Source organism: Felis catus, chromosome A2 (genome assembly GCF_018350175.1).
Source record: "Felis catus isolate Fca126 chromosome A2, F.catus_Fca126_mat1.0, whole genome shotgun sequence".
Taxonomy (NCBI): domain Eukaryota; kingdom Metazoa; phylum Chordata; class Mammalia; order Carnivora; family Felidae; genus Felis; species Felis catus.
Window position 1 is genome coordinate 149167179 of NC_058369.1, and position 27026 is coordinate 149194204.

Consider the following 27026-nt stretch of genomic DNA (forward strand, 5'->3'; position numbering starts at 1 on the left):
CCGTTGTTTGCAGGAATTCTCCACCACTCCGTCTCAGCACTGCCTTTGGGCGCCATGTGCTTTTACCTTCGTCTAAAATGTCATTGTAGAGTGAATAACTATAATTAACTGATTTGAAATAAAAACTCTGGATTTTAAAATTTGATTGTGCATGTAAAACATGAACATTTTTTATATACTGACGGTTTTTGCATGGTTTCTTTTTACTGGCATCAGTTAATAGATGAATGTTTGATTTTGAGTTAAGGCCATACTGTTAATAGCTAAATGTTTTTTTTCTTTTTCTGTTTTTACTGGAAAACAGCTTCTAAATAATTGTCTCCTAGCTTTTCTCCTCGCTTTATCTCCTCTTAGTAATAGAGAGAACATAGTAGTTTCATCAGTTTCACCCACCTTGTGAAGAAAATGTCACCAAACGTATAAAGTCCAGGATAAAGAACAACTAGTTAGTATAGAATTCATGTATTGGTTTCTTTCCGGGCTCAGTGCTTAGCATATATAAGCTGTAGGCTGTGATCTTGTAGGGTCTCAAACTCAACACTTTTTTTGTTTGTTTGTTTGATATGGTACCTCGGTGCCCAGAAATTTCACATTGATTACTATAGGATCTCTTGCTTCATCTGCATGTGAAAGGAATGGAAAAATAGCTTGGATCCTAAGGTTGGCCAGTTAGCCCTTTGGCTTGCTAAGGTTGTGTGTTGGTTCCTAGAGAAGATTGAATAATCAGTCGGTTTAGCTTTCATATCGCACTGCTAAGACACTGTGGAATTAAAGTCACAGCATTCACGGAAAGCCGTGTGTTCGAAATTACATCGAAGGATGTCTGACATGTACGTAGGTTGGGGATGTACCGGTGAGGAAAAAAAATGGGTCAGTACATGGATTCTCTTGGGGTGAGGGAAAGGGCCACAATCTTCAAGGGACCATGACAAAATCTCTGGTAAAAACTTCCCTGCATATACCTGACCCATCTCCTGAGGTCCTGCTGTGGCTATCACTCCCTGGATTCTGTGTATTTTTAAGCCCTGTTTGGAATCATTATGTATACCATTACCTGTAACTACTTTTCAGATTATCATGAATATTGTCAGGTATAAGATGAATTGAGGACAGTAGTGCTGGTGAATTACTCTGGGCTGAGACTGTTGTAATTGATTGGCCAGCTGTTTTATAGCAACTCTTATGTGGGGCATAGGATTAGATAAAGCCCTCAGACATGATAAGCTTTTAGAATTTAAATTAAAAATGAAAAGAAATGGACATTTATGGGGAAATATTGTAAGGACAACTGATATTTTCAACGTTAGGAAAAGGTCATCCTTGGCCGTATTTAGAAGTGATTAAATGGTTCAGTGTGATCTTTCTGGTATGAGTGAATCTGAGGGAGTTATACAGCGGACTCCTCTGAATATCAGTGTTATTTCAAGTAGCAGGTATCTGGGTGGAGTTGAAGAGGGTAGAGCGGAAAAGTGATTTCAAGAAAATAACAAGGTGGTTTCAATATGAGGGACATCAGATGAATCATCTCGTGAGACTGTTGGTGATTATGGAATAACGGAACAGTACAGGGGCAGATGAGCTGACGTATGGTCAGTAGGACCAGGAAAACATCAAGGAAGAGAAGGAAAGGAAGCTCAGGGCAGCGAACAGAGTAAGGGCTTCGTTACAGATGCAAGTTTGAAATTTCCAACCCTCCAAGTTAGCACTCATCCTTGAAAGAATGAAGAAGTAATTTTTGAGAACCAACAGTAAAGAAATTTACCACCTGTGTGTGATGTTTTGATGTGAAGCTGAATTAAAGGGATAAACCGAAATCTGGTGGAAGTGAGACGAGGAAGGTAACAATGACACGAAGACAGCCAACACTCAGGTATTTATTGAGGACTGTCCTGAGAGCCATGGAATATAATGCTTTGTGTTATAAGGAGATTGTAGTCTGATGGGGACCAGAGCAACTTGAAAGCTGAGCCCAAACGGGCAGGCAGCAAACGTTGGTGTCACATGCCTCGTAGTGCTGTTCCAAGTGGGTTTCTCTCAGTCCCCCAGCTAGACCTGCTCTATTAGTTTTTGTGGTTGCCTTGTATATTACCAAAAACTTACTGACATAAAACGGCGCACACGTTTATGACTGCACAGCTTCTGTGGGTCAGGAGTCTGGGCAGCTTAGCTGGTTCCTCTTCATCAGGGTCTGTCACCAGGCTGCAGTCTAGGTGAGCCTCCTAGGTTCGACTGGGAAAGAATTTGCTTCCAGCCTTCCTCGATTGGTGTCTGAATTCATTTCCTTGCTGTTCCTTGATTCCTGGGAGCTTGCTGCTTCAAAGCCAGCTAACTGTGGAGACTGACTAGTGGTGAGGGTAGTGGGGAGAGAGAGATAGAAAGAGTTTACTAGCAAGACAACGTCTTACATAACATGATATGACATCCTGTCATCTTTGCTGTATGCTGCAAGTCACAAGTCCCTCTCCAGGCCCACGGGGAGGGAATTACACAGAAGTGCGGACACCAGGAAGTGGGGATCATGATGGCCATCTTAAAGTCTGTCTGTGGCACCTACTAAATCATTATCTGCATTTTAACTACAGTCCCTAGGTGATTGCATGCTAAGAAGCAGTGTTAAAAGGTGGCAGATGCCAAAAGAGTTTCATGGAGGGAGAAGAAGATTCTGGGGGCTTGGCTTAGGTAAACCGTTTTATGACTTGAAAATAATCTGTGTAAAGACTTCTGCACACCAGGGAATTTGTTGTATCTCCTATCGCCCCTACTAACAACCCCCCCCCCCACCTCCAATTAAGTACAGTGTTTTTCCCTTGTGTGATGTTGCCCGACGTTTCTTTCAGAGTTTGTAAGTTCCTAACTTTGGCTTTTGGAAAAAACGTTGCTCTTTTCACCTTCACTGTTCATTTTGTTGGTGGGAAGTATCGGATATGGGTTTTTTTCCTCTGCCCTAATAGTTGAGAAACCCTGGGGAAGTCCTTGGACTATCCTCCGCCTCTGTTTTCTTGTGAGTGCTAGCATTCCTTCTTGGAGGGTTACGGTGTGAATTGAATGAATTAAAGAATATGACCGTTGCTGGCAAGCTGTAAAGCCTTATGTAACGTTGCAGTGGACTTGTTCGGTTGTACACGCCTGATTCCCAGTGCTACCCTCTTCCCGTAGAAACAGGCCCCTAAAAGTCATGATTGTGCCTTGGTCGTGCCTGTCTGACCACAGTCTGTCTGAGCGGGGATGGGATGCCTGAACCAAACAGGGCCACACAGATTTTCCTTCTTGCAATTTGAATTTGGGACCAAAAGATGACAGTTCTGGCCTGGCTTATCTAATGTGAGGAGATTAGAAACCAAGGAGGCTTTAGTGCAACTGCCTTCTGTTACATGGAGCAGTAGAGAAAGCTTGTCGCAGAGCCTAGAGGGAAATTAGATCTGCAGAATAATGGAGAGAGAGGGATCTTGTCTGCTTCCCATTTCCCGCCTGCTTTTCTTGGTTCTGGCTACACTTTTGCCTTTGAGTTGCATAATAGCCCTCTAAATTCATATATAAATTCCCTTTTTTATTTAAGCTATTTCGAGTTTTCTGTTACTTTCAACTAGAGAGCTGATGTGAAGGCCAATGAGAATGGTACTTAAAATTTCTTTTTTATCCCCTAACTACTCACCTCTTTTTCTTCCCTACATAATTTGTTTGTAAAGGCCAATTATATTCTTTATTGAGTATTTTTTTTTTCCAGGGCGTTTTAGAAATGTGAGATCAAGAAATATGATCCTTGCCCTCAAGCAATTTTTAATTTCTTGAGGCAGATGGACATCTAATTGACCACGTATAATATTGGGCAGAAGAAAGAAATAAGTCCTGTGTGCAGCTCCTGTGAGGCAATCTTGATCTTCTGCTTGATAGCATTACTTAAAGCCATTTAAACCTTTCTTTTTTCTCTTTCTTTCTTTCTTTCTTTCTTTCTTTCTTTCTTTCTTTCTTTCTTCCTTCCTTCCTTCCTTCCTTCCTTCCTTCCTTCCTTCCTTCCTTCCTTCTTGTTTTTTTTTTTTCCACTAAACTGTTTTGTCCCTGACTTGGTGCTAGGGTCCTGACTGATGCTTCTGGATCTGTCATTTTTGTCTGTTCCTCTGAGCACTGCAAGCAGGCCCTGCAGGATGGCCACGTACGCCTTTCTTGATTAAAGTAAGTGGAGGAAATTACAGTGATGAAGCTAAAACTGGAAACAAGACCAAACAGAAGTTCTGGTCTGAATTTCATTTTTTTTAAAACTTGCTCAGTGAAGTTATTTGCTCTCCTGAGATGACTTAGGTCTCCCTTACCTGAGGATGATTTGAACATTTCTGTGTTTAAGCTTGCTCTTAGAGTTCTGTGTTTCCTATAAGCTAGCACTGCATACAAAAAGGGTGCTTACACAGCTTGCATTGTATACTAAAAAGGATAGTCCGTACAACAGTTCTGTGTTCCCTATAGCTCGTGTTATGTAACGAAAAGGGTATTTATATAGCTTGCATTGCGTAATAAAAAAGAGGACCTACTCGGAGATTTCTGTGTTCTCTATAGCTTGCGTTACATAACGGGTGCTGAAATTAGACGGAAGCCGGTGAAATTGTGGTCAAACTGCATAGGACTGATTTTAGAACCACACTTTCCTAACGTGGAGGTTATATAGGTTATATGTTTTACTGGCTCGTGGCAGCTTTTCAAAATGACCCAGTTCGGAATGACATTCAACTTAGAGCTGATTGAAATGGGCATCGGTGGAAAATCCCTTGGGGATTTGTGGAGCAATTAAAAAATCTAGGAATCTCATTCTTTTCAATAATAGAAAAAAAAATCTGTAGTTAGAATTTTAGAGAAGGATGTGAAGCTTTATCTTACTAAAGAAATTGTGGGAAATGCTTATATTTTTTAGAGAAGAAAGGAATTACTGTAATGAGTCTTAATTTTGAAAATATCATTAGGGTAAGTAATAGAGTTAATGGAGTAACCCAAGGATGAGCTCAGTGATTTTCTTTGAAGTGAGACTCCTTCTAGAGATTAATTCTAGAATTGTTCTGGAGACTTTATAAAACAAAGGAGTGAAACCATAGGTAACATTAATCCTGGCTTAAGATATTCTGTCCCACCTTTTTTTCTTGCCTCCTTTAAGGCACGTGTAGTTCCCTCATAGTGCTCTTTATCTTATGTCATATCACTTCGCTCATTTGGGAATTGTGTGTCTGTGTGTGCATGTTACACATTTGTCAGGTTCTTCCCTCTTCCCTTTCAAGCTCATAAAAAATGAGAACCATGTAATTATCTCATTGTCAATATGTGTCCTGGACCTGGCACTGTTCTTGGACATGGTAAGCCCTCACTAATTGTTGATTGAATGAGTGCATATTTGTTATTTATTCACATAACCCTGTACTCTACAAGTATTACTCATACAAAGATATGCCAGAAATACTTACGCACAACATTTTTAGTCTCTTAGAATATTGTATACTTGCTGTGAGATATAGCACTACAAATAAGGTTGGTAAATCCATAAAAATATGATCAGTTAAGTCTAATTTCTTATATTCTATCAGAGACAAACAAAACAAGGAAAGAAGAATAAGAGAGAGAGATCAGGATGTGGGGCTTTAATAATCTTCAACCCATGACTTGGCGAATGAGTACCACAATCTTCTGTGGACAAAGCCCTGACTAGGTTGGCCAGCGCATAGACAAGGTTAGGGCCATTGTCCCAGCCACAAACTAAGTCAGTGGTGCCAGCAAGCAGACTCTTTTCTCAGGGCCAGAGCTCAGGAGAGAGTGCTCTCTGGGGGAGGGGATGTGCCCCATGGATCACAGTTACAGGTCTGTAGGGCGAGGCCCGGAGACAGTCAGTCAGCCGCAGCCACAAAAGCTGCAGGGGATGTGGGGGAAGGTGGCAGGGAGTTGCCCTTTGAAGGGAGCACAGGATTTAGAAGTTGGGTTTGGTGCTGATTGCCTCCATCCTACCCCTGAGATGTTTTCTCTGTTTCTGGCAAGGATGCTTTCGGCACAGATTGTATCACTGATCAACGTGCTTACCTGGATAGTAGAGGTGTTACTGAATTCAGCCTTGGCTAATTCTCTGTTCACCCTAAAGTTGATGACATCATGCCCCAGTTGGGGTTATGTCTGCTGTCACCACAGAAACAGCTCTGTGTATTATATCTGCAGATGGCTCAGAATCTGTCAAGGAAAGAGCAAGATAAATATTTTCTTATAAATATAAAAGGAAGAGTTAAACACTTATTGTTTAGAAATCAAGCTGATAAACATATTATATTGTCTGAGGCGCCAGAAATAAGCAAATTAATTACATGCAAATAACTGTTGCTCACGAAGTGTGGGATAATAATAGTATCTGTTGGATGTTTATGGCAAGTTTATTTACATGACTCAATTTTCTGCTAATTTTCCTGCGGAAAATGGTAAATACTTGGTTCCTTTGCCTTTGTTTCAGAAATACTTTCTTGAAATTGTGAAAACTGTTGCTTTGTCTTGCTATCATTGCCTTGCCAAGGGCAGTTCTAAAGACAGTATTTATGTAAACATGGTGAAGAAAGAATTGTTACTTGTATGCGGGGCCTTTTTGTCTTTAAACGAATGTCATCATCAACATGCTTCCGTAACAGAAGTTCTGATTATTGAATATTATCGCTCGTGTGGTGCAGTCCAGATTGACCTTTTGTTGATCGTTTTCATGAACATCTTTTGATGTCAGCTTCTTGGTGAACTTCAGACGTTTCCTCTCTTAAGGCAGCACAGGGAATTGAGCAGTTTATATTGACAGTGCGACCCATGGTGTGGATCGCTGCCTTTTGTGCTAATGAGTGATTGGGTTCATTTTGAAAAGATGGCTCTGAAGTCTACATAGGACTTCACACACTGTCAAGAAACCTGTGTGTTCTGCTGTCACTCTTCACGCTCCTGGAGGTGTATGCTCCTTAGGTACTTGAGAGGTGATTGGGTGAGTTCTTTTATTCTTTCAAGATGATCAGTTCTTGTGGGTCATTAACTTGTATTGCGTATCAGATGCCTCATAAGCTAGGCAGCATTTTGGTTGGGGTAAGGAGGGATTGGTTTTCTGTCCAACTTTCCAGGCTGAGCTTATCCACTGAATGTGTCCCTCGATAGGGTGATACATACCTCCCCAAGGTTACTGTTTTGTTTGCTCTCTATATGCTAAATCTCAGGCATTTCACTCACCTCTGTGCATTTTCATCAACAACCCTGGCATCTTGATATAATTTAGAAACTATTATCTTACGGCATGCCAAACACTGTGATTAATCATATGTTCACAGAACAGGAAGGAGAATGGAAGTAGACTTTTGCTTTAATTTTTGGTAGAGGAGGAATTTTAACATCAAGTCTGAAAGGAAAACAGAGCATTTTGTATCTTGGATTAGTTTGTACCTGTTACTCTCCAACCTGATTTTGCCATCTAGTGGTTACATGTGCATTGGGGTGCTGGAAAGCATGGGGGTGGCCTAGGAAGGTTGAACCACTGAACTCTGTAAATTAACATCTTGCCTTTGGGGACTCTCTTTCCTATCCTTTCCATGCATTACCATGGTGCAGATTAAAATTCAGAAGGCTGGGGTGGCCAAAAATTTTCTTACTGTGTTTCTGGACAGTGGGAGTGAGGAGTGAGGGCAGTACACACACACACACACACACACACACACACACACACACACACCCCTTGGGGATCCCCTGTGCTGCTATTCCTCCTTTCAGATTGAGGTTCCCACATAGAGAAATTCTGCTGATAATATTAATAATCCTGATTAAAGGGAGGAGAAAAATCAATTGGTAGATTTTGAGGATAGAATCAATTTTTTTATTATAGAAAAGGATGAGAGACATAACTACCTTGTGTTTGCAAATTATTTGCTTTCAGTCTGTGGTGCTTTCAAGAGTTTGAGAAATAGGGTATTTAACTTCTCAACTTATGACTGATAGGATCATGCTAAAAGTGCTGCAGCCTAATGGAAGCTTAAAATTCAGCTCTCAGAATTGCTGGATCACACTTGACAGTGATCTGTATGTCTACGGATTATTAAACCTCAGCATAGAGAATGTCCTGATTTAAAAATTTCCAATTTTATTCACTTGGTCTGATGTGAGGAGTAGCTACCCTGTCTGCAGTCTTGTGTAGTAGAATGTGAATTTCCAACCCCAGGTTAGTTTCTGGTCAGGCCCAATCAAATGGAGCTGTAGGGAGTTCTTTCCTTCTTGGGCTTCACAGAGGATTACTAACATTTCTTTCCCCTTGACTTTGTTCTTCAAGGACACCTCAATGCCATTTGTCATTCCAGCAGCCAGGAATGCCATTCCAGTGCCAGGAACTGGAGCACATGCTAGAGAGTGATCAGGAAGATGCAATCTCAGAGCAAGTGGCCATCACTCTATGCTAATATTTTATTATATAATGCAGGCCCTCCTATAATTCGTGTAAAAACCCCTGGAGCTTCTTTACGTTTGGCTAAGTATGCATAAACTTAATGTTCAGAATTTGCTGCTGTAGAATTTATAAATTAGGAAACTGATTCAATAATTGTGGCTCGAAGACTTATTTACCGATTTTGAGGTTTCTTCAGCCAATTTCTACATCATTGTATTTTCCTGTTACTCCTCTTTGCTTATTCCACCCGCATTTATTGGTGCTTACTGTGTATGTTTAGTTCTGATTTGGGTTATATCAGGACTTAAAGTTAATTTTGGTAAAATTGCTTGCAGTGAGTATCATCACTTTTTCATTTTTGTGTTTTATCTCTTGTTCTTTTGCACTAATCAAAAGATGCCTTATGAACGTTATGCAGATGTATGTATCTAAGAATACTAATTTGTTGTGAGTCAAAAGCCAATTAAAGGGGGATGGTAGAAATATTGATGCCTTAGAAAGCCTGGAGAGGCAGGGAAAGTATTAACCAAGAGAGATATGACTTGCGAATAGGGATTGAGGTAATTAATAACATGGGTTAGAAGAACAATGAGGAAGGAGAAATAGGGAGTATATTGATTTAGTAGGTGCAAGCGTACTAGAACAATGAAATCTTATAATAGAATATTAGAGAAAGAATTGATAGAAACATGGCTTTTCATATCTTTTAATTGACTTTAACAGTGTTTGCCTTGGACCTAAAATAATGAACCAAGTGTAAAATTTACTTTGAAATCTTAATCTGAGTATTGTAAATATTTCACTAGCAAATCCTCTACTTTGTATTCCAATGTACCATTTTCTAGGATTTGCTAAAGGGAAGTGATGCTATTACATAATGGGGCCAATATTTTTCCATAATTGTTTTATTTTTCAAGATTTAAAAATTGAGATATAATCCACATACCATAAAATTAATCATTTTGAAGCACACAGTTCAATAGTTTTTGGTATGCTCACAAGGTTGCGCCTTCTTCCTCATTATCTAGTTTCAGAACATGGTCATCACCCCAGAAAGGAACCTGGTCATTGGCAGGAAGTCATCCCGAGCAGCTCACTCCCATTCTTCCTCCTCCTCAGCGTTTTGGCAGCCATCAGTCTACTTTCTCTCTGTGGCTTTATGTATTTTGAACATTTCATATAAATGGAGTATGCAGTAGATAGCCTTTTGCGACTAGCATCTTGTACTTAGCACATTGTTTTTAAGGATCATCCATTTTCTAACATGTATCAGTATACCGTTCCCTTTTATTATCTAATATTCCATCGTGTGGACATTTGATTTATCCATTCATAAGCTGGTGGATATCTGGATCGTTTCTACTTTTGGCTGTTATGAATAATGCTGCTGTGAACATTCACGTACAAGTTTTTGTGCGAAGATATATTTACAGTTTGAATAGACCTAGGAATGGAATTTTGAAGGTCATATGGTAACTCTGTTTGACTTTTTGAGGAACTGCCAAGCTGTTTGCCAAATTGGCTGCACCATTTTGTATTCCCACCATACTGGGCATATTATTTGAAATGTAAGTGGAGTACAGTTAAAAAGCTTACCATTTGTTTCCTGCGTTTTGGAACATCATGTGCACTGGAATGAGTTACTACCTGAAGCTTTGAGTGGTCATAGAACTTTAGAGCTGGAGGGTTTTTAATGGCTCCGTCTTCCCACTGGAATGGAAGGTCCGTGTCTCTTTTGTTCACTGCTGTATCCACTCCACCTAGATCAGTGCTATAAAATAGTAGCTGCTCTGTAACTGTTTTTGAATAAATGAGTCTAATCCAACTCCTCTGTATTTTAATGAGAGAAATTATGCCCAAAGAAATCGGGTGATTTTCTAATGGTCACACAGAAACTTCATGGCAGAGCAGTAGCAGGAATCCTGGTCCTGATTTCCTTGCTCAGCTCTTAGCATCACAATCCTTTTGAATTCAGTTCTCTTTCCAAGCAGTGGTGGTCCATTGCTGACCTTGTATAGCATTTTCTGACAGTTTATAGCTTTACTTTGGGGCTTTATTGACATTTAATGAGTGTTTTTGTTCTTGTGAAGTCATTTACATGTTTACTGCTGAGGCCAGCATTCATAAAAGGAGAAAAACATTTAAATAACTGCATTTTACCTAGGGAAGATAAATTACAGTTGCCCATCAATAAATAGATAACTTTCATAGCTGCCAAGATTATTAGATTGTGGAAGACAATAAATTTGTACCCTCCCTTGTGAGTCACTTGCTTTAAAAAATTCACAACTAATTATCTAAAAGTGAGGCAAGTTAATGGAGGTTTGCTATCTATTTACTAGTATTCTTTTCTTTCCTAATCACCCTTGTGGATAGAGGAATCCATTTTATCCGTCTTTCCTCCCTACTCTGCTCTTCCAGAGTAATATATGTATAAATTAAATGTAGCATAGCGTAAGTAAGCGTAGATTACCCTGTATCTGAGACAGTGTTCTTGGAGCCACATTTGCATGTTAAGTGGAGTTGTGCACCATGAAGGATAGGTTTATAGACTGGACCCTTAATGAAGTTGAGAATCACTGTGCGAAAGCTATAGACTGTAGGTAGAAATCTAGAGCCTCTGAACACAAAGAATATATATTTCACTTCCTTTTGACCAAGTCTTTATTTTATAAGGCTTTATGGGAAACAGTTCAATTACTTCAGTTAAAACTCATTCCAGGAAGCAGAATATGAAGACGTTACTTGGAAGTATTGAGATTCTTCTTTTTGTAACTTGTCACCAGCTGATTGATACTTGATATTAGAGTAAGAGGTTTAACAGATTCCTCAACTCTGCTTATGTTTGTCAATAGCTGTGGGACATCTCCTGGGGAGGATTATAAGGCTGTTAAGGTAATAATTGTGTTTCTGGTTTATTCCATTCATGTAGTGTTGGCATGGAGGTTGGGAAAACATAAAAAGAGTCTGCTTTTTGGTTAAGGTAAAAAATAAAGGCATTTTTAGGGATTAGCATGGGGTGGTAGAGGGGAAAAACACACTTTTGTTTAGAAGATTTATCTTCAAATTCTGGCTCTATGACTAACTTGTTGAATAATCTTATTTAAATCACAGAACTTAAGTATGTATAAAACATGGATAATAGTAATTCCTCACAATGTAGCTTTTGTATTTTGTGAGATACTGTATGGGACACACAGTAGGCATTCGGTAGTTGTTAGTGGAGTCTGAACCTGGGGTTCTTTGTCCTGTCTTCATCAAGTTTTGTTATATGTCCGTGCATGCATACATACATACATTCAACACATGCACACACACACACACACACACACACACACACACACACACACACACACACCAGTCTGTCTCCATCCCACATTGTGTTCCCACTAGAATTTAACTGGTTACGTAGTTGCCATACATTTAACTCTTAAATGTGTGTAGATAACCAGAGCCTTTTAAAATTATTTTATAATGTTATTTACTGTAAGATTTGTTAATCTTTTCTAGTTTCTGCCAGTGCTACTCCTATCGCTTACATCTTGGCATGATCTTTTCTACCATCTCGGTTCTTTGTAATTTTGCTGCCTAGAAGGCTATTTCTTTGTAAAGCTCATATTGTATAAAAGATTGTTGATGCTGATGTAAGGTAGACAATTTGTTAGTTAACAGATTACCGAGGTGCTAACAATAAAATTCCTAATTGTGTCCATTTGTACTCAGAAATACATTATAATTCAATTCCAAAGTTTCCCCCACCCCCATTCTTATTTTCTAATGATCCTCTAAATGACAAGCTTATAAATCGAGGTCTCTTTCACCAAGATGATGTAGTGAGTAGACCTTTGTATTCCATTAATAGCAGGATACCAGGTGTGCATAAACAACAACAAAAAACTGTAGCAGCCTGCATCTGAGGATGCAGTAGATTGGGTTATTGTTCAGCAAATTGTCATTCCCTAAAACTACCCAGCCCCCCTCCCCCACCCCCTGCCTTTCTCTATGAGAGAAGTATACTTCCTTCTTCCATTGATCATGGGCTTAGACATGTCACCTACTGTGACCAGTGGAATTAGCAGATAATGCCACTAGCAAAGGCTTGAAATGTGCTTTTGGATTTGGTCTTTTGCCAAATCCCGGATAGCCAGCATATATATTGTTGGAGAAGGAAATGCTTATTGTTGTACATTGTTGAATTTGTTACTCAGTATTCTTGTGGCAGTAGCTAACAGATACAAAGAGATGCAGGTTCCTTATAAAGATTTTCTGTATGTACTGATTTGGGAGCCTTAACTTTCCCTATAGAATCAAAAACTTTATTGGTTGTTCCTATTTTAAAGCCAATTTTGTGTCTCTGGTCACTGACAAAATCGTTCAGGATTGAAAGCCCACTTAATAATGAATGCTAACAATTTCGATCTGGAAGAGGAAGGGCACTTGGTTGACCCTCGCTATCTCTGCAAGCCTATCTATACTTGGAAGTTGTTTCTGGGAGAGGATAATGGCCAGTGGCTCCTTTCTTTGGTAAAGTCATTGCATTTTCTTCGTGCTGAAAGGGCAGTGAATACACAAAGATAGTCTCTTTAATTATGGAAAGAGCCTATTAAAATTCCATTTTGTCTGTAGAAGTAAACATATAAAGGAATGTGGAGGAGGCCAAACACCTCTTTAAAATAATGATTATCTTGGGCTAATTCCTTCACTGTGCCTCCAGCATCATTAGATGCCAATCCTTCTGTGCAGGTTCATTTGCAAACAAAACTGATTAGAGAGGGGAGGCTGTGTGCAGGAGACTTCCCTAAAGCAGAGGTTTCAGACACCTGCCCATTGTTTAAACTGGCTTCCCTTGGCAGGACTTTTATTTATTTTCCCTCTACCTAGGAAAAAAATGGGGGGAGGGAGATTGTTTATTTCAAAGGGTATTGGAACCCATCTTTCAAAAGAGAGCCCTGAAAAAAGAGAAAAAAGGATATTGTGTGAAACCTCAGAAGGTTTTCAGAATTTCTCTCTGGCCCTTGTAAACCTGATCATTCCCTTTGCTCTGAGCTCCCCCCTCTGGCATTCATGGTATATTTCTCTTTCTATTATTAACAAACTTCAAAGCTCCCCCACCATGTCATTTTGCTATCCCTCCAGACTGTAAAGTGATGGTAAGGGCTGCTTTTATTTCCTAGAGTTTGGGGGTTGCTGATTAAGGAATGCAGAGGAACTGCCTGCGACATTTATTAACTTTTAATTCAGTGCAGAAAAAAAATCAGAAACCCAGCGCGCCATTGATACACTGATACTTTGAGCTTGTCTAACCGTTTTTTTAAGGCTTGTGTGCCAGGACTGAAATGAGTTGTATTTCACAGACCTCAGGATTGTGCTGTCATAATAGCCAAATCCATATGGCTCTTTGTTTTTGTAATTAAAGCTTTATCCTTGCTGCTTAAATGGCAACCACAGTTCTGATGGGGACTGATTGCTTTATTGTAAGTAAACTCCTAACTGTTGTATCACATTTTCTCCAAAAAGAAGATTGATAATGTTCAGTTTCTTTTGCACTGTCTAGGGATCGGATTTTCAATATAGCTCTATTTTTATATTTTAGAAAGCAAAATCTCATTTCTTTAAGTACCAAAGGTTGTATTCTAACGTTTTTAAGTGGAAAAGTTTATAAAATATAGTTCTCGAATTAGGTATGAAGGGGTGGAAAAGTTTTCCTTCCCCCTCTTCAGGTCCCTGGCTGGGTTTGAACATCGACAACGATGTTTAAGAGGAGAAAGGCATACAACTGTATTTAATGTCACTTTTATGTGACACGGGCCCCTCATCAAGAAAGACTCAAAGACATAGTGAACCCTACTTGCTTTGTTCTGTTAGGTTGAACAAAGAGAGGCAACCATGGAAGTGACTGAGCTATGTGAGGAGGCTAAAGGAGATGGGAATTATTTTAACAAGACCTGTTTGTACAGTTCTTTGCCTCCCAAATTCTTGTCCTTGACGATAAGAATGTCACTTTCCCTCTGGTCTAGAGAGGATATCTTTCATAGAGGAATTTCATCTCCTGCTCTTCAGAAGGAAAGTCAGAGTGTTTTTCTTGTACTGGCTGTTTTTCAAGTGCCTTTAACTCAAAATATGCCAAACTGGCACATGTGCTCTGAACTCTTTCAGATCTTTGTGCCACAAAAATCCCGACCACATTGAGACTTATCCTGATGATTTGAAGGGCCGTCATGTTGACCCTGGTTCACTGATGCTTCCTTTCAACTCTGCACTGCTACCCTTTATTGAATGTATGGTGGTGTGTCAGAGGTCCCCTCATCCCCTCCAGAGGCTCATGCCGTGTTGCCTGCATTTTGAACCCGCCCCAGCCTTCCATTTCTTTCTGTCTCTCTTGTCTGTTTTTCAGGCCGTCTGTCTTTTTCTCCTTGCCGTGTGGTGGTAGGTTATCCTATCTAGAAGTTTATCATGTCTGTCTCAGACAAGCTCCTCTTGCCTTCTCCAAGCCGCCCAACTACTCTGGTATGAGCTCCGAAGGCAGGAACCAAGGTCCCTAGAATCGCGTGCAGAATACCTAATCAGGAGAACTCTCCCTGGCATCAAGTGCTCGAGCTCTTCGCTGTGGATTTTGTAACATGAGTAAATTTTGGCTCTGGAGAGGTCTCCTTTTCTTTCCTGTTCTTTAAGTTCTGAGCGGTTCAGGTTACCAGATAAATTAGGTGTCAGTTGTGCTAACAATAACAATCAAATGACACTTAAAACACGTGTGTTGTGGAACGTTCTCTCCTAGTCAGCTGCACCTGTACTTCTGTTACTCCAGTTTCAGACGTGCCATGGACATCGAGTTTTGGGGAAAAAATGCTCCATTATTTAGTAATTTGTTAATTTCCAAAAGTATCTGAATTAGGTAAGTTTCTGCCATTGCTTCTTCTCCTACCTAGATTGTGTTCACTGAGTAAGTGACTAAATAAACTTGCTTCTTTCGACACGGAAGCACTTGGGTTTTTTTCCTTGCCTTAGGGTCAAGTCCTAACTTGGTTAGCTTTTTTTTTCTAATTTGCTCCTAAATTTTTTCTCCTGGTTGAATAATATTCCATTGTGTGTGTAGGTGTATGTGTGTGTATATATACACTTATACACCCTACATCTTCATTATCCATTCATTTGTTGATGGACACTTTGGTTGCAGCATTATTCACAATAGTGAAGGTATAGAAACAATCTCTTAGTTTGTTCCTGTCAGTCTTTTATTCCTAGAGGTGGTATAGGGTGTTTGAAATTTTTTTTTTGATCAGCACTTTTTTTGGATGTGTTGTGTTATGCCCTGTTCTAAGGAGATAGAATTTGTTCTTGCCAATTATTTCAAGAGATTGGTACACTTATATCAGCTTGATTGTTTTTGAAAGATTTTTTTTTTTTTTTTTTTTTGGCATCCAGACAAACTGGATATTCCACGGGTCAAACCTAGAGTGGTCTGGCCTTCCTTGTACTTCCTCTTACTCTCTCAGCTTGGTATCTCTGTGCTTGCCCATCCAGCCACCCTGAGCTGGGCCCTCTGAATGAGGTCTTGAATTTGACTCTATCCTCTGTAGGCCAGAGCTGTTGTTATTCACACAAAATTACCTTTGGGTTTGTTTTCTCCTTTGTTCTTCATTTGGCATAAAGACTTATCAGTGATGAAACCCTTTTTCTCAGTCATCGGGGCCAATACTCTTTTCTGTTCCTCTTCATCTCCATGTGGTCAAAAGCCTAATATCACTCATGTCTTAAGGGATAGTCCGGTAGCTTAATCTTTACTAAGGCCATAGAGGACCTGATCAGACAACTGGGACTGACTTGTGACATAAACAGCCTTCGTAATTGTCACATACCTTTCCTCTATCTGAGTTCAGTGGCTTTCAGTTTGGCTTAATCAGTGTGTAGTTATTAGTTTATACACATGGAATGCACTATACATAAAGATATACCCAAAGATGGAGTCTCCCCCCTTTTAATGTAGCTTGTGGGGAATGTAGCGTTTTGTCTTTTTGCTTCTGTTTATAACTGTTTGAGATCTTTTCCCATTAGCTAGTGTCAACCTCCTGAAAGCCTCTGCCTTAAATAAATTTGCCTGTCTGCCTTGTTTATAAATTGAGGATAAATTAATCAAAAAAAGTAGTTGGGTGTTTGGCATTGCATGGGGGTTGGGCTGGAATGTGTGTATATGGGACTCACTTCCATGATTCATTGAATTGTAAGGATCATAGTAACGGTTGATTTTAGGATTTCTGCTTGCTTTTGGCTCCTCTTTAAGCTTGGTATGTTCTCCAAATTCTTAAGAAGATTACTTTATAAAGACAGTACTAAGAATATTTGCTCAGTTTATGGTATATATTGTACTTCTTTTGCTTTTATAGTTTCTCAAATTTACTATATTTATGTTTCTAGAGTATTTATGGTTTTATTCTGATTATGGTTTATGATTTAATTGGCTACCAGATGTTCAAGTATTTTACCTTTTCTTATTACATTATTTCATACACAAGAGAAAAAATGGGCTATCACTCCCTCTGTGGTGCAATTTTCTGCTTAGAAGAAATGGAAAAGTTTGGTACCGTTCACTTTCTAGCTCATTGCCTTTATATACACTCAGCTACCGGATGCTCACTTGCTGATCGCTCCAAACTTGGTGCAGGTGTCACAAAGTGAAGAAAAATGCATGTCTCTGGCCTCATGGAGCTCCCAGTCTGCATGGGAGAAAATGTCACTGGTTTTACCATGAACGTCTTCCGTAATCTTTCTTTGTAACCATTTTAAGACTGATAGGATATTTCACTATCTAAGCCTTTTCCCTTCACATCTTCTGTTTCCCCATTTTTCTGTGATCTTTCCATAATGATTGTAAATGGCTCCTCAAGTATGTGAGTGAATTCCCTGAAGAGGCTCAGCTTCCCATCATCCAGGCCGGCTCACTGGGATGAGTTCAGTTTTGTCAAGTGTTCCCCATCTGCTTTTTGTCAGTCGCTATTTTTGTAAAGTCTTCATTCTCTCTAATTATACAAATACATCTTCTTCATTTCTCTTGTCAAAGACATATTAGCAGGAATTAGTTCAGTTTCTGAGCTGGTTTAGACTTCATTCATTCCGTCCCCCACCCCATTTTTAGCGGCACTTTTCCTAGTCTTCCCTCCTCCCCTTGATGATTTTAAAAGCTTGTCTTCTCTTGTCTGACTTCTTTGAGGAGCACGAATTAATTTGCTACCTCTGATTATCTTTTATAAGTTTTAGCTGACTGTAACAAGATACTTTTCACTTTCCTCCATATTTAGTTCAGATCTGTCTTTGTCTGTAGGTATTTGAAGAGTCATTTGTGAAAGTACGTTAGGTGTTTCTTGTTCGCTATAATTTCCCCCAAGAGGAATTTTAATCCTATGTGTGTTAATTATTTAATTATCCTAATGATGTCTCATATGGTACTCCTGGCCTCTTGCACACTAATGGAATTAATCCTTCATCCCAGGGCTCCTCTGAGCTGATTCTGTAATGTTTGTACATTTATATTCAAATGGCTCTTACTTTATAACTAACCTTCCCTTGTTTCTTCCCCCCATTGCCCCAGTTCTGTCTCTTCTCTCTCTAATGCCCTGTGTGCTTTAGATTTAAATTTTTGTTTCTCTGGAGTTCCTTACCTTCCTTTGCCTCCACCGCAGGTCGTTATTGTCTCATACGTTTGGGTTCTCAAACGCTGATGGCCAGGAGAATCGCCACGGAATGCTTGTCAAAAGTCAAGGTGTTGGGTCCCAAGCCCAGAAATTCTAATACATTTGGTGGGTGAAGAGCTTAGATGTCTGCCAGATTTTCATTTCAGGACATTCATCTGTAAATTAATTTGTAAAATGCCTGTTATCTGCAAGGCACTGTGTTGGGCACTCAGAATTGTCATAATGAGCAAAAGTGACTCTGTCTCTGATCTTTTATGTGTATGGGATACTGAATTGCTTTCTTCATGTCTTCCTCATCCCAAAACTTTTTTGATTTCCTATTGTTTACATGTAACTCCAAGTCAGTTCTCTAGTATCTCTGGTGAGATTTTAGAACACAGAACAATAACTGTATCAGGAGGTTTAGATTCCAGGATTGATTTTGGCTTCTGACCGTGTGTGTGTGTGTGTGTGTGTGTGTGTGTGTGTGTGTGTTTAACTTCTAAAAGAAGGATTGGATTGGATCAGCAATATTCCTTTTAGTCGGTCATTGTGAGAATCTCAGTCTTGCTCCCTGCCTTCATATTGTACCAGTTCTAATATATCATCCTTTATAAGACACCCCCCGCCAATTTCAGAAATGTTAAAACGCAAAATGATGTGCACCATGTAATCAATGCAGTACTGCCTTTGCGTGTGTGTGTGTGTGTGTGTGTGTGTGTTTATGACAATAATGATGCTACAGAAAGCTATCGTCTAACTACTGACATATGATCACCTGGGACCAAAAAAGATGTCTCACTGGTCTGGCACTGGTGAAAGAATCAGGATTTATTAAGAGACACAAAGTCTATAACACAAAAGAAGCAAAGATGTAGTAGGAGACCAGCAGTCTCCTCGCTCAGGTGACCCTTCCTGTGTTTCCCCTGGATCTGCCTCACTGTTGAAATGTGGAGTGTGTAGAGATTTCTAACAATAAAGTAATCAGGGTGACTATAACTCAGTGGGTAACTCTTACATCTATCACTCAGTTCAGACAGCTCAACGAAACCAAACTCAAGTTAGCACAATGCTTCTCATGAGTTACAACCTCTTTATTTATTTTTTCCTTTTAATTAAATGTGTTCATTTAAAAGCATTTTTAAAAAACAAGTTTAGTGGTTCAATTGAATAATCACTTGCTGGCAACCCTCTCCCACCCTCCACCACCCGCACCCCCACACTTTAACTCTTCCCAAGCCAGAGTCTTGCATAGGTAATATCAACTACCTTTTAAACTTAAAAAAAAAAAAATGTAGTTTCTGAAAACTACAAGGGCTGTCTCATTTCTCTTCCTGCTTTTTACTGAGTCTTACTGTTCCTGAGTGATATATTAAGGGATGCAGAGGAAAGTACCAGAATCAACTCTGCACTTTTATGAAGGCTCTCACTTTGTTATTCTTCCTGCCTTTATCTCTACCCCTGGCTGCCCATTCAATTCCCTCTCCCTTTCAGGCATTTTTAGCCTTAGAATTAACTTCTTATGCTACATTTGGGCATCAATGTTCATGATTTGACTCGAGGTATTTTAGTACTACTGGGACACTTTGGTTGAAATCTTCTATTTCAAAAGTTGTAGCTTTAACAGCTATAGTGCTAAGTGCCAAACCAGTGATATGGACTCCAAGTACCAGGGGAGTTGAAGGAAAGGAGAAATTACGGAGTTGTTGGGAAATGCATCAAGATGGAAGCAGTGTTGCAGAGGAATAAGCAAGTGAGGTCTGGGGGAGCAGTGCCCGCACAGGTAGAGGTGGGAGAGGGCAAGGAGTGTGTCAGTGGGGGGACTGTACTGCATGAGTTGGGAAGGAGGCTGTACGTGGGAGACATGTATGAGTGAGAACCCTGTCCAGGTAGGCTGAGGCTGAGTCATAGAGCACCTAGAAATCCCAGCTAAAGATGTTCAGTTTATATTTTATGGAGCAAGAGTTTCTAACATCTTAAAGAGACATTTATCATTCCCTGTAAAGCTCTAACCCGTCCTCTAAGGGATTGGGCTTGTGAATGGTACAGGGGGGCTAATTCTGACCAAAACCTCCGAGCCTTTGCGTAGGTCTGTACACGTGTGTGCATGTGAGCAAACACAGTACTAATGGATATTCCTGAGATGAGAGCCCAGAGCAGAGCAGAGCAGAGAGCAGCTCTGCCGGCTGAGTTCTTACGAACCACCTTCGAAATTCTGCCCAGATCTGTTACTAGTGATGATCAGCCTGCCCACGACTCCTGACATCAGGAGTGGGAAACCATTGGAGGATTTCTGTTGTGTTTGTGTGTGTGTGTGTGTGTGTGTGTGTGTGCACTATGTATGTTTTTTTTTTTTTTTAACTCTGGAATTGATACGATGAAATTATTGTCTTAGAAAGGATGTGGGATATGGTTTTCATGATAAACTGGAGGGGATGAGACTCAAGGCTGATTCAAAAGACCTCTCTGTAAGGACAGTGAGGATAGAAATGGGTAGTTATTAGAGAAGATTTATAGGGAGAATTTATTCACTTAGTAAACATTTATTGAAATTGATTATACTGTGGAGATTTAAAGTTGGAAAAGCTGGAACCTCTGCTTTTCAGGAGCACTCACCAGTAGGCAGTCAGTCATATAAATTGTGATAACAGGATGTGCTAAGTGTTGGAGCAGGGCTGAAGCACTATGGAAGTAGGAGGGAGTCCTCAGTTTAGTGGGGCTGGGGGAGGGACACCGGAGAGCTTGAACATGATGGGATTTGAGCCTGTTTATAAAGCTAAAGGAGAGAGCCTCATAGATAAGGAAGGGTTTATGATGGAAGGGTTAGTGAATGAACAGACATATGGAGGGGTGGGAGTACATTGACTTTGACCACAAGGAGAAAACATTTGAGGGACTTGAAGATTGGCTGGTTATTGGGGAAAGGAATAAATCAAAGCTGACCAAGCTTTGTGTAACTAGGAGAATGGCAGGACTATTTGTAATAAAGAGAAGATGAATGGTTTTAAACCCATTCGAGTTTGAGATGATGGCGGTCCAATCAGAAGCTTGGAGCGAAGGGTGATAAGGTTGACCAGGGTAAAGATAAGGGCAAACACCATTGATCAGAGAGGAGCGTAACGGTAACGTATCCGTAGTAGAAAGTGCGTGTCTGTGGGGCTGGGGGGTCCGGGCAGGTGGTGGAGCGAGATGCTGTAGTTGATGTGGATGGAGGCATTGAGTTAGTTGGAAGGCCATTCATTTCCTTGTTGGGGTGGTGCCACAGCTTTTGTCCTCAGATAATCTTCCAGAGGTTATGTGTGTTTGTCCAGGCTGGACCTGGTGTAGGAGATGCAAGTAGTGGTGGGTACAGGAGGATGGGTTTGCAGGAAATTCTAGCAGGGGAGGCCCACCCCAAGGGGAAAGATGAACACTAGCACACCTGCCGCTTGATAAACTCTCATGTGGTGTACTGAGCGCGGGCTCAGCTCCACTTTCTTGACCAAAGAGCAGCTGGGTAAGCTTGGATACGTCAGGACTCGGTCTGTGAAGTGCGTAATAGTTGCACCTGAGTCTTGTCACTTGCTTCTGGCGGTGGAAACACAAATATCATAAACTTTTCAATGACCCTTCCTATGGTTAAGGGTGCAGAATCCAGCAGATACACTGGGTGAGTGTTTGTCTCTGCTGCTCTACAGATTCAGTTTCCTGCCTGTTGGCTTGCCCCTTAGGGGTGTCAGTGGGTGGGATGAGTGGCCCTCAGGACGAATTCCCCCATCTTCCTGGCTGCACTGAGGGGCCAGAACCAAGCATACTACTGTGGGCCCTGGGGCTTCATCCTTATCTCTCAAAGTTATATGCCCAGAAAGGTCAGCTGGAAAGTGGCTCCTCAAAGTGCAAAGTGGTAGCTAAGTGAGGTGTTATCCTCTGTGCACGGAAAGCTCAAACTGTACAAGAAGTATTTGTGGCAAGAAGATGGTGCCCAGATCAAGAAAGCTTGTGATGGAGTATTTCCTTTATTTTGACCATTGTGCCAGGGCCAAGGACAAATGACAGACCCAGGAACTGTGTGGTTCAGGGAGTTACGATCACTTCCTGTTCTTTTGTTCCCAGGAGACCTGAGTCTACTGGTATCCTAGTCAAGAAGGTATGCTGAGAACCAGGTCTGCATCAGAGTAGAGTGTAAGTTCACTCACTGACTGCGGTTGGCCGAAGGTTCGATCTGAGTGTTGTCTTCAGGAAAAGCCAAATTATAGAGTCAAGCTGGTAGCCAAAGGAGTTTTTAGTTCAAAGGGGCACGGGAGATTCTGGGTGAGAGTTAGTATAATGGACCAAGGAGACCAGAAATGGAGGGATCAAAGCATAAAATACCAAGTAGAGCTTGGAGGACTTTTCTGCATCAGAGTGAATGTCTTTATACGTGTACATGGAGTATCAGGTGTGAAAAGGAGGAAATCTTTAAAAGAGCCTGACCATTTGTAGGTAGTCTATTCCTTTTCTAGTCATCTTCTTGAATTTCCCTTCTTCAAAATGCCTCTATTGGGACACATAGTTAGTTGGAGAGTAATATTTATTGAGGACTGACTCTGTACCAGGTACTGTTTCACATACCATGGCTACAGCAATGAACAACAGAATCCTGGAGATGGAGACAATAAACTCATCCATCCATCCATGCACACACATGCGCTTGTGCGCGTGCGTACACACACACACACACACACACACACACACACACACACACACACACACACTAATTTCCTTCCTGATGAATTCTTATGAAAAAGATAAGATAAAGGAACACCACTTCAGGGTGTGGTTTGCTCTGGAGGTGTCTTCTTCAGGCTCGGATGGTCAGCGAGCTCTGGTTGAAGAGATGACATTTTAGTCCTGAATGATGAGAAAGAGCCACATTAAGATCAGGGAAAGGGAGATGAGAATTGGGGTTTTGTTTGGCCATTTTAAGTTTGTAGTGTCCGTGAGACGTGAGATACGGAGCTGGCAGGTGGGTTATGCTTCCGGGTACTCATAAGAGAGGTCTGGGTTGATAGATTGAGAGGTTTCAGCAGATAGATTGTATTTTAAAGTCACAGGACTAGATGAGATCTCAAACTCACACTTTTTAGAGGCTTTTAAAAATCATGTCTGTCTGCTTAGGGATTAACTGCACATAAACATTTATTCATTCATTCATTCATTCATTCATTTATTTATAGTGCACGTGTGTGAGGGAGGGGCAGAGGGAGAAAGAGAATCTGAAGCAGCGCCCACGCTCAGCACAGAGCCCAACATGGGGCTCAATCCCACGATCCTGAGATCGTGACCTGAGCTGAAATCAAGAGTTGGGTGCTCAACCAACTGAGCCACCCAGGTGCCCCTAAAATGTCTTATTTATTTATTTTTTTTCAACGTTTATTTATTTATTTATTTATTTATTTATTTTTTTTTTTTTTTAAATTTTTTTTTTTTTTCAACGTTTATTTATTTTTGGGACAGAGAGAGACAGAGCATGAACGGGGGAGGGGCAGAGAGAGAGGGAGACACAGAATCGGAAACAGGCTCCAGGCTCCGAGCTATCAGCCCAGAGCCTGACGCGGGGCTCGAACTCATGGAAGGCGAGATCGTGACCTGGCTGAAGTCGGACGCTTAACCGACTGCGCCACCCAGGCGCCCCAACGTTTATTTATTTTTGGGACAGAGAGAGACAGAGCATGAACGGGGGAGGGGCAGAGAGAGAGGGAGACACAGAATCGGAAACAGGCTCCAGGCTCCGAGCCATCGGCCCAGAGCCCGACGCGGGGCTCGAACTCACGGACCGCGAGATCGTGACCTGGCTGAAGTCGGACGCTTAACCGACTGCGCCACCCAGGCGCCCCTAAAATGTCTTATTTTAAATAGAATAGATTTTTACAAATTAGGCACATCTTTGGAGACATGAATATGATTTCCTGTGTGCATGTATTTTTCTGTGTGTTTCTGGATCATATGTGTACTGATTGCCAAGTTCCTCCTACCATATATTTGATTCTAAATGACAGCATTTCTCAAAGTTTTCAGCTTACGTTCTGACAAATTGAAATTTTCCTAAACTCATTATAGAATCTACTCAAGTGTGCATATGCAGTCATAGGTTTCTGATCTTCAGATTTATTAAGAGTCCCTGAAATCTCTCTCTTAGTAAATATTGTATTTGAAAAGGATTCCTGGAACACGTGTAGAGTGCTCTACGGTTAACACACATCTGAGGTTCTGAATCCCCCATGAGGTACAAGAGTGTTATATGTACTCATTCCCTTGCAATTGTGAAGAGTAAGGCTTTGGACTATCAAGCAACTTGTACAGAGCAACACAACTGAACATTGTTAGGGCAAGTCTTAGAAACCAAGGCTTAATTTCTGTGCTGGGGTTCTTTTTTCATTACGTCAGTCCTCAGTGGTTCTCAGTCTGGACTGTATATTAGAATTATCCTGGGGAGTTAAACCAATCTATTTTATTTGATTTATTTATTTTTAAAGTTTTTTTTTTTAAACATTTATTTATTTTTGAGAGACAGAGCATGAGTGAAGGAGGAGCAGAGAGAGAGGGAGACACAGAATCCGAAGCAGGCTCCAGGCTCTGAGCTGTCAGCACAGAGCCCAGTGTGGGGCTCCGACTCATGAACCATGAGATCATGACCTGAGCTGAAGTCAGATGCTTAACTGACTGAGCCACCCAGGTGCCCCAAGCCAACCTTATTTATACCCAGGCCCTGCTCTAGAGGTGTGGATGGTGATAACATATATATTTTTAATTTTTTAAGTTTATTTATTTATTTTGAGAGAGAGCTTGAGTAGGGGAGGGGCAAAGAGAGAGAGAGAGAAAGAGAGAGAGAGAGAGAGAGAGAGAGAGAGAGAGAATCCCAAGCAGACTCCACAGTGTCAGCGCAGAGCCAATGTGGGGCTCAAACTCATGAAACCGTGAGATCATGACCTGAGCTGAAACCGGGAGTCAGATACTTAACCAACTGAGCTACCCAGGTGCTCCGATAACGCATTTTTTATACTCCCCTGGTAATTCCTTTCTAATGACACTGGTAAGGAAGTCGTCTCTTTTCTTTGCCGGTAGAATCTCACGCAGAGCCCCTCCTCTTATTGTGACTGTTTTCCTTCTCCAGTTGTGAGTGTGAAGGCGTTACATTTTCATTCTCTGGCATCAGCATTTTCTCTGCCATGAGACCAGTGAAGCCCGGCCAACCTTTTCTTCCCTCCAGTCCAATAAGATGACAACCAAAAACTGGCAATAAAACTTTCCATTTCTTATTTAGGGCCGCCTGGGTGGCTCAGTTGGTTAAGTAGCCACCTCTTGATTTCCATTCAGGTCATGATCTCACAGTTTGTGGGTTCGAGCCCCTCATTGGGCTCTGCGCTGACAGCGCAAAGCCAGTTTGGGATTCTCTCTTCTGTCTCTCTCTGCCCTTACCCCTCTTGAGCTCTTTCTTCTGCTCTCATAGTAAATAAAAACTAAAAAAAAAACAAAACTTTTTTAAAAGGGCACATTGTCCAGTTTTTAGGATTGAGAGATAAGCTTTTGTCTTTGTGCTGGAAAGTTCTCTCTGGTGATTTGATGGTAGTTTGAATGGTTGCTCCCAGCTTTTAATGCAGATTTATCTGTAAAATGCAGGTGGCTTTTTCTCTAGTTTGCTCACTGTTACCTGGTGAGAACATACCTGCTTCTAGCTTGCCCAGACTAGTGATACTCAAGGCATGGTTCTAGACCAGGGTCATTTTGCTCAGTTACCTATTCTTGACAAAAGAAGCTTAGAAATGAGATTATGCATTTGGAAACTCTAGGTGATTGCACAAAGTACTTTTATAAGTCTGAATAATAAAAATGAACTGGGAGCTTTGATTTTTATCTTAGTGTTTTTTAAGTTTTACTTTTTGTGTTTTTTTAATAGTATCAAAACTGATCCAGCCTCATGGATAATTTTGGAAGCCATGGATTAGATATCTGAACCCAGTAGAAACTGAGAGGAATAAGGACCATTCCTCCTTTTTCTCAGATGAGCAGTGATGACATTCTTGATTTGGGACTATTTTGAGAATGTGGAGTGATAAACTATAAAGTGGAAAAAACTCAAGTTCTGGCAGTGAGAATCGGCCTAGAACTCAGCCTCAGTTTACTATATTAACTTTCTAAAGTTGCATGTTTCTCACACTTTCCACCTGTCCTCCTGAGGCTGCAGTTACATTTACATAAATTTTATTTAGCTCTTTGCAGTCCCAGGAACATTTTGACAGGTTTACTGTTGGATTTTTAATCACGAATCAAGAACCAAAGGGGAAAAAGAGTTTTGGGTTTGCTTTGACAGCTTCTGTTCCCATTTTTAAGTGAGTCTGGCCGTGTCAAGTAAGCATTTCATCATTTTTTATATTCAGATGCATTTGGCTCCCGATGATTATGTTCTAGAAGATACATCATTTTCTAAAGCATATTGAGGCATGAACACATCAATGTTGATTCCTTGCTATTATATGGTGTTTTAGGCAGTCAGAGTTTTCTTGTTGCTTTTCCCCCAACTAGTGTGCATAGATCTTACAGATGGGAAAGGACGATGGGTTCAGTCTGCTCTTCCTGCAGAGTCTTCCAGGGAAGTCCCCCTCCCCATTTTCTTCTTATATTATTATTTCCTATTACAAGAATAAGGCCTGCTCATTATAGAAAATTTCAGAAACACAGAAATGGAAGAAAGTTAATTTTCCCATGTTCCCTGCACCTAGAAATAACTGTTGTTTATGTATCAGTGAATTTCCTTCTCCAAATTTTTACTTCATTAAAAATCATAAAATCAGCGTCGTATTGGGAATGTAAAATTCTGTGCACTTACTTAAAGAAGCCATTTTACTCTGTTTATAAATGTAGTTGTATGTTCAGTAAAGACATGTTTAGAAAGCAGAGAATATATGTAAAGTATATGATTTAAAAATCAC

General features: G+C 40.6%; 1 protein-coding gene and 1 long non-coding RNA gene across 7 annotated transcripts in view; one reads left to right on the plus strand and one right to left on the minus strand.

The window, feature by feature from the left end:
- EXOC4 (exocyst complex component 4) overlaps positions 1–27026 on the plus strand; it is a 750068-nt gene that overhangs the window by 145228 nt on the left and 577814 nt on the right. The gene's annotated exons all lie outside the window — the stretch shown is intronic.
- On the minus strand, positions 1859–18444 carry LOC109497624. The gene is made up of 3 exons (XR_002153940.3): positions 18067–18444; positions 6049–6192; positions 1859–2342 (listed from the first exon to the last, which is right to left on the minus strand). It is a non-coding gene; the product is annotated as an uncharacterized LOC109497624 (long non-coding RNA).